Source organism: Silene latifolia, chromosome 1 (genome assembly GCF_048544455.1).
Source record: "Silene latifolia isolate original U9 population chromosome 1, ASM4854445v1, whole genome shotgun sequence".
Classification (NCBI taxonomy): domain Eukaryota; kingdom Viridiplantae; phylum Streptophyta; class Magnoliopsida; order Caryophyllales; family Caryophyllaceae; genus Silene; species Silene latifolia.
In genome coordinates, this window is record NC_133526.1 from 80,608,992 (window position 1) to 80,618,010 (window position 9,019).

General features: G+C 32.3%; 1 long non-coding RNA gene across 1 annotated transcript; it reads left to right on the forward strand.

Annotated features, from left to right (window-relative positions):
• Positions 1-5,271: 5,271 nt before the first annotated feature.
• On the forward strand, positions 5,272-6,572 carry LOC141607064 (uncharacterized). Its single transcript, XR_012526881.1, has 3 exons — positions 5,272-5,564; positions 5,709-5,770; positions 5,987-6,572. It is a non-coding gene; the product is annotated as an uncharacterized LOC141607064 (long non-coding RNA).
• The last annotated feature ends 2,447 nt before the right edge of the window (positions 6,573-9,019 follow it).

Sequence of the window (9,019 nt, forward strand, 5' to 3'; positions counted from 1 at the left end):
TCTGGATATGATGGAATATGAATGGAGATGGAGTGTGATGTCGGCCATTATTGGTGGGTTGTCGTCTATCTCCCTCACTCACTCCTTAAGTCAACTACGTAGCTATTAATAGGCCACTCGCGTCTTTTAGAGTGGTGCCATCTTGCCAAGCTCTACTATCTTTTCTGTGAGGCGTTTACTACGTGCTATTTTGACCTTTCCTTAAAAAAAAGGGATCGAGGAAGAAATAGTGAATCACACATTTTCATTTATAATGGATATATTCGTCACTAGTTTATAACGGTTAAATATTATCCACATGAGTTAGTAAAGATAAGCTATTTGTGATTGCCTAAATTTGTTTTATCTACCGTGTGAGAGATACTTGATCAATGGAGATATCCGTAATAAAAGATACTCCCTCCATTATTTTATATATGACGTTTTCGTTTTACGAGGTAAGCCTTTGATTTTCAATTATACAAAAAATATACTCTAGAAAAAATTATGAAAATTATATCATTAGATTTGTCATAAAATTTGCTTTCAAAAGAGTATAAATTTCATATTATTAACTTATACTCCCTCCATACTTTTATATATGTTGTTTAAGCTATATGCACAAGAATTAAGAGTATTAATAAACTAATAATTATCCTATATAAAGTTAATTTCTCTTTCATAATTACTCCACCTCTCTCAAATAATTAATTCACTTTTCTAATTCTCTCCAATAAACGTTTAGTACAAGGGTGTGGTGAGTGGAATACTAATTGCATCATTAAATACAACTATCATGAAAATGCAATGGAAATAGAGAAACGTTAATTTTTCTGGGAAATTCAAGCAATTAATGCCTAAGAGACTTAAAACGACTTATATTAAGGAAAATACCAAATTTTCTAAAACGACTAATATAGAATAATGGAGGGAGTATATTTTTAAAGATATTGAAGATAGAAGTGAGTGTCTCAAAATGTGAGAATGACATATATAAAAAATAATAGAGGGAGTACTTATTAATAGTCAATTAAGTCATCGTACTTTTTTTTTTTTGTATTTAACTTAACTAATATCATAAAATTGTAATTCTTCAATCCAAATTTAAATTAAACTGCCTACTTCATTATTTTGGTTGTCCATATTTAAATTTCTTAGGGCTTGCTTGGATTGAGTATAATAGGAGGGGAATGAATAGTGGAGTAATATGTGAGGTGTATTTCCCATGTTTTATATGCGGGTAATTATTCACCTCCTGGAATTATTACCCTTGTAAAGGGGTAATACATTACCCACCCTCCCCCGGGGGTAATGATTAAGGGAGTAAAAGATCTACTCAGTAATCATTACTCTTATGCCAAACATATCATCAAGGAACTCATTACCCCACTAATTAATTTCTCCAATAATTATCTCCCAATAAAACTTATCCCCTTAATAATTCCATGAATTCCAGGCAAACCCTTAGTATTACTTTGTAACCTTTCCTCTTTGATCAGTTTTCTGTGATTATTATTATTTCTAATCCTACATCTTTTCCCAGTTTTTGTATTACACACAACATATTCTTATATTCTTAATTGTTGCGCCCATTAAACCATCAAAATTAAAAATGGATGTAGGGAGTAAACTTTAATTTTGCTTCTTATTCTAGTCGTATTCATAAGAGCATCTCCAATGGTTGAGTAAAATGATTTGCTTGCAATTTTAAGAATTTGTAAGCTATTAGATCAACCATTGGAGTTGTCCATGTAGATTGGCTTTGCTTAAATAATTTTGAGCTAGTAGCTTCATGAAGCTACTTGCTCAAATAGACCCACAAGAAGAACATAGCCAATAGAAAAATATCGTTTCATTTATAAAGTTTTAATTTTATTTTTAGAAATTAAGAATTGAATAAATAAATATGAGAGTTTATTAGGTGGGTCTTATCAAGCTAGTAATAAAGTAGCTTCAATCATTAGAGTAAATTGTAGCTTGAAATTGTTTTAGCTCAAAAAAATGATGTAACAAAGGTAAGCTAGTTGAGCTAGTAGCAACTAGCTTACCTTACCATTAAAAATGCTCTAACACGAGATATCAAATAAATCTATCTATACATTAATTGTAGATCATATACTTAGGTTACTTAAAACTTAAAAGTTCATTAGGGGGCGTTTGGTACGGGGTTTACAGGAAAGGGAAAGGGAAAGAAATCTCCTAATTCCCTTTGTTGTTGTTTGTTTCATGATTTTTACCATTTTCTTTCCCCCCTTCATTCACATCCATACTCCATAACCTCTCTAACTCCATACCCCCCACCCCCCCAAGGTATGAGATTCCTTTCTCTACTTCCTCTTACCTCACATGGCTACCACCATAGCCACAACCGCATCCGCCACCACAACCATCAATACCACCCAATACCACCACCACCACTGTCGACGTCACTCTCCTGCCCATTCGCCGGCCGACTGTCTCTCTTCTCCTCCTCGCCGGAGACTCGTTTTAGACCGATGACGCCACCCTCAAACCACCAGATCTGGCGTTTCAAGGGACGGGGAAACTAGTCCGGTGATGTTTAAGTGGTGATTATGGAGGTTGGTAGTGATTTCGAAGGGTGGATGAAAAGAAAGAGGTAAACTTGCGTGGAGGTGGGTGGACGCGGGCGGTAGGTACAACTCGCCGGTGTCGTACAACTCGCCGGCTGCCGTCGTCCTCATGCTTGTCGGTGTGGCCCTTGTTGGTGGTGGTTGGTGTTGAGTGCTGGTGGTTGATGGTGGTGGATGGTGTTGGTAGTTCTTGTTTTTCGATTTTAATTTTTTTTTGTGATTCCCTTACATTTTAAACCAAACAAGAAGGTAAATCAAAGGGAGTTTCTTTTCTTACCTTACCTTTGCCTTTATTTCCCTTTCTAGATTTCATTCTCTTTCCCTTTCCCGTACCAAACGCCCCCTTAATGTCTTGAATAGCCTTTTTTAGCGTGTACTAATGCAAAGTTGCCAACCATGCATTATTGAGAAGTACATATATGAAACTGGCCTGATTTTGACTTTTTTATTTTATTTTATTTTTTAAAAAAAAAAAGAAAAAGAAAAAAAAAACTATGTCCTTACACAACGTTAAATATATAGGGAGCATTTGCTTAGGGAAGGAGAAAAAAAAAAGCATTAGGATATAGTTAGAACTTACATACTCCCTCCTATTTTCTAAGATCTTTCATATTATTTGTGATTATAATATAATAACTCATAACCTTACATTCTCTCTCTTACTTTCATTTACACTTACATATTACCATTCCACTAAATTCTGCCAAAAAAATAAATGTAGAAGTACATAAGAAGGGAATTACCATAATTTATTTCGAATGTCATCTACAATTATAATTATTATTATATAAAACTAGTATTGGTGTCCGGCTTCGCCCGGGCTACCTCTACTTATCATTAGATTTTTTTTTCATTACATAAAATTACTTAAAGTTGCATAACCCATAAATTTAATATATTTTTCTATGACATATCCTAAAATTACGATAAAATAAATTTTGAGACAAATTCACTATTCCCGCTATTAATATTTTACTCTTATTAATGAAATAATAGTGATAACATTTCACTACTTGCCCGTAATCATTGTTACTTTCATTACTCCCGCCGTAATTATTGTTACTGTCGCCTGTCACTACTGCCACATTAATATTGATAACTTCACTACTCCCGCCTAATTATTGTTACTTTCACTATTGCCGCATTAATATTGATTATTTCACTACTCCGGTTGTTCTTTCTACCACTTTCACTAATCTCGCTGATAACATTGTTACTTTTACTATTCAAATGATTGATTAATATCATATAACTATATCCAATGTTACTACAATTTCTTTTTACTGACGAAATTACTTTTACTACTTTGGCATGCAATTTTTAGAGGATTATATATTTATATAAATATATTACATATATGCATTAAATCAAATCGAAAGAATTATGCAATATTATATATTATGTAATCTAACTTGAATTATTTATAACCTACTTATCATATTTTTGTATGTTAGATAATTAACATCTCTATACATCTAATAAACTATAAAGTTTAATAAAATTGCATAGAATTTTTAAATTTAATATATAATTTTATGATAATAATAATTAATACCATAAGTGTGCATGTTTATACTAATTAATTATTGTATTTTAATGAAATTGACCATCTTCTAGTATTCTATAAATATTTAGGAAAATTACCAAACATCTTAATTAATTATTTTATTTTAAGGAAATTGACCATCTTATTTAATTATTTTATTTTAAGGAAATTGACCATGTTTTAGTCTCTTACAAATGTTTAGGAAAATTATCAAGCTTTTATATAATTTATTTTTAACCCAAACTATATAATATTTGCATTGAGATCCCTTAATCGGGCCCATCACACGGTGCTATTGATTTAAAACTATATAGCATAATTAATTTGTATAACTTTCTTTAATTACATTGAAATACCTTGGTTTCTGGATTTAATATATAGTATTGATTATAATACGGCAATAAAAGATCATAAAGGTATAACAAATCTTCTTGCTTACAAATAAGTACTCTCTCTGTTCCGGTCATTTGTTGTCCTTTTGGATATTGGGGTGTCTCAATTCTTTGTTGCCCTTTTCTATTTTAAGAATAAACTTGATGAACAATTTGATCATTCACCCTCAATTTGTTCCACTTGTCATTTAGTAACTGGCTCTCTCCTCTTTTCTTGGTTTTGTGCCAAAACCAAAGGACAAAAATTGACCGGAACAGAAGGAATATAAAATTATTATACGGTATGTAACCATTCTATAATACATTTTACATTAAATATCACAATAAATGAGTTATATAAGCATTACTCCATCTTATTCACTAAGTTCTTCCATATTTATTTTTGGGTAGAATTTAGTAGAATGGTGATATATGAATGTAAATGAAAGTAAGAGAGAGAATATGAGGTTATAAGTTATTATAACCATAAATTATAGATAAATAAGAAAAGTGAAAGATTTTAGTTAATTTATCGTTTTAGGAAATATGAAAGAACTTAGAGAATAAGATGGAGTACAAAACTATCCACCGTACAAAGATCTTAAGTGATAATTTGTGCTTCTTGCCACCTTAAACTCAAATACAAATAATAGAAATAACACAAATGAAATAATAAAGGTCTAGAAAATCACATGCGTGTTAGTAAGTGGCCCTTTACCCAATCAAAACCACACACATTTAGCATACCATTTGGTCTTCTAAAGTTCTAAGTGACATCCACCACATTATTATTAATTACACAAAAGAAAGAAGCCTAACATTTATCCTAAATTAGCAAGTCGTAGTGCTTTAAATTTGGTAAATACCAACTTACTTATATCACACTATTATTATTCATATATATTCATCACCATCTTCTCACAATTTATGTGGCGAGTTATCACTATTTATACCTTAATCGTCAATCAGTTTAATTCAGCTCATATCTTCACAAAATGATCGGCAACAAGGGATACTCGATTCTTGTTCTACTACTCTTCTACTTCATTCTTTCCACAAATTCAGTCACTGCTTCGAGTAAGTTTCATATATTCGTATAAGAATCTAGTATGTTTCAAGTTCGAATCTCCTTTAGCTGTTGTATCGACTTTTATGTCTCATAATCAACCTACAAAATCGATTTTTCATGGTTATATATACTTATTATATCTTTCCTTATAGGAGGCTTGATGACGATCCCACATAAGCAAAGCTTACTATCAACGAAATTTCTGCCTCGACAGGTTAGAATTCATCGATTTTCATAGGTTGTTTAATATTACTCCATCTGTTTCAGTCAAAAAATATCGCAGTTCCATATCTCAGCTTCCTCTTTAAAAAAAGGTAGTTAAGCTTAACTATTAATCAAAACGGAGGGAGTAAATAAACTTGAAATCGCAGGCTTTATACAATTTATATTAATTCAATTATAATAAAAAGAGAATTTGTGGCAACTGCAGGAGATAGTTAATTTAGAAGTAAAAGGAAAAAGAGAAGGAAGGATGGATATAGAACTAAATGATTATCCAGGGGCTTCAGCTAATCCAACTCATGATCCAAAGAGCCCAGGAAGCACTGGTTAAATTCAATGAGTCTCCCTTGCGCGGGTCACTTTTTGTTATAAATGAAGACGGAGCAAATGTTTCCATTTCAACAACAAATGTGACCATAGCTGTTATAGCTTAGAAAATGAGTGTGGTTATATTTCGTCTTAAATCGGTTACATTTACTACGTATCCATTTTAACGACAAATATAACCCGTCTCATTTATCGGTAAAATGGCAAAATTTGGCCCTGTCTTCATTTGTAACGAAAAGTATCCGTCACGAATGAGAATTTGTGGGTTAAGTTTATGTCGGCTTTTCTTGGGTTTTCTCCTGATTTTTTACCTTTTTTGGGTGTGATTTTTTTTCCGCTTGTGTAGTTAAAGAAGGTAAGCACTTGTGTAGGCAGTTTTACACGAGGTATTTTATAAAATGGGGTTTTAATAACTATACTTCTACATTAATACAGTTGTGATTTGAATCTGTTTTACACAATTATTATGTAGATGTCTTAAAACCCTTAATTGTATAGTTTGTATAACAGAAGCGTGGAATATAATACAATGTTACTAATTTTTATTACATATAATCGGTCATTTGTAATTATTACAATTAGTTTTAGGCCATTAGCTTAGGGATGTGTATTGAAATCTGTAGTTGTGGAGTACTATTTTCAACATAAATCGCAATATTCTAGCTTCATTCTTTTCTAGTTTAACCTAAATTATAAGGAAGTAGAAATTTTCTTTACCATTTTTCAAAATATCGTAAAAACGTAAATTATTGACTGGGATATAATTAGAACAGGATGATAACAATTTCAAGCACCAATGAGTGAGTCTTTAAAGTGGATAATTTGTGAATTAGTAAACAACTAGTTTTGTAACCCGTAAAAATCACGGGTCCTATATTGATTACTTGTTTTGGAATTCTTGTTATAAAGGTATTATAATATCGTTGTAGTGTAACCAACTAAAAAGAATCTCAATATTCATCATTTGATTTGATTGAAGGGTTAATAAGTCGGTAACATAAACAATTTTATATAGTCTTAACTGTTACGGCTCATTGTATGGATCAAATTCACATACGCAGTACACGCATTAGCTACTCTACACTACTACAAATCCAGGCAACTACAACGCCCCTTTAACAACGATTATTCACGAAAATCACAATAGACGTTGTAGAATGTATGGCGCGAATTTTACTAAAATCAATTACAACGGGTATGGTTATAAAAACCGTTGTTATTCGTTTTAACAACGGGTCACACATGACCAACCGTTGTTAATAATTTGGCGCAAAATTGGCGCAAAGTTAGTGAAAAGTAATCACAACGGTTATTTTTGAAACCCGTTGTTAAAACTTATTTAACAACGGGTTTTTTTTACAACCGTTGTTAAAACATATTTCACAACGGTTGTTGTTTAATAACCGTTGTCAATACCTTCCATACTCTAAACCACACAAATACAAGTCTGCTGCAGCCACAAAACACAAACCTTAATACATACACAAACACAAACCAAAAAAGAAATAAACACAAACACAAACACAAAACACACACTTTCTCATCGTCTCTTTCTCTCTTTCTCATCGCCGCTTTATCTTCTCGCCGTCACTTTGTTGATTTCATCGTCTCTTTACGTACGTTACGTAATTATCGTTTGTTTCATCGTCATTATTTTATTTTTCTAATTATTTCGTTTCCATGTATGTGTTTTTATCGACCATTAGGTTCCGTTCAAAGATCTCTGCTAATTATTTCATTTCCATCTTCTTTGGTGTCCTTCAATACGGATCGAGCATAGTAAGAGTCTTAAGGATGATATCATTCATTTTGTTGGAGTTTGGAGTTTGTTTTGAAAGATTAAGGAGAGGGTTAATTTATTTGGAGTTTGTTTTAGCAGTTAGGGTTTGGAGAATATATTGAGATAATGGAAATGCATGTTAGTTGAGATAATGCAATGTATTTATACTAAGCAATGTGTGGGTTGAGTTGTTTTTTAATTAATATATATGTTAGGAAGTTGTGCCATAATCAAAGCATCATCATATCTCTCAATACTTTGCTTCAAATCTTATTGGACAAGAATGGCGTGGCGAAATAATCTGGATCTTGATGATGACTGATCTATGGAGTTGAAAAAATTGAAGCAAATCAAACAAGCATAACTCAACACTTTCAAAATGATCATTTCATTTAATTTTAAACCAAATACATTACAGCAATTATCAGAAATCAAAAGATGTATAATAAGCCGGAACAACCCCGGTTAAGCGTAAAAAGCGCTTCTCAACCTGCCACCAATCACGCCACTCTGGTATACCGCTAACTTCCGGGTCATTGGCTTCATATTTTGCAATAACAGATTGAATATATGCAAGGACACGACTTGCATGTGGAGATAAGGTTGGAAGAGTACAACTCAACATATCTCTGGCTGACAGCCAAGTTGCGAGTAACAGGCCGACGAGGGTATGAAGATGATGATGATGATGAGGCTTTGTTGACAAGCCGGACTGCTTCACGCCTCTTAATCCAATAATTCCGTTGATGTTCAAGGGATGCTTTGATTAATGGGTGTTGATCGGCGGGAAGCCCGGCGAGAACCTTCCCATCATCTTCAATCGTTTGTGTAAGCCATTCTTCGTTGTTGATAAAATTAGGGTTCATTGCCATGTTGTTTCAATTAATGAATGTTAGATACTAAAGGATGCTTTAATATTTATAGCTAGTCACATTTATAAGTTTTTTCAAAACCATTGGTAATTAATTTAAGGGATATTCTGCATGCATCGGAATTCTAACGGGCCGTAATTATACATGCATCTAGTAATATTTAATTTAATTTTTTTTTTATTTTTTAAGAACAAACAACAACGGTCATTTACAAACAACCCGTTGTCTTTAGTTATAACAACGGTTTTGTATATTACAACCC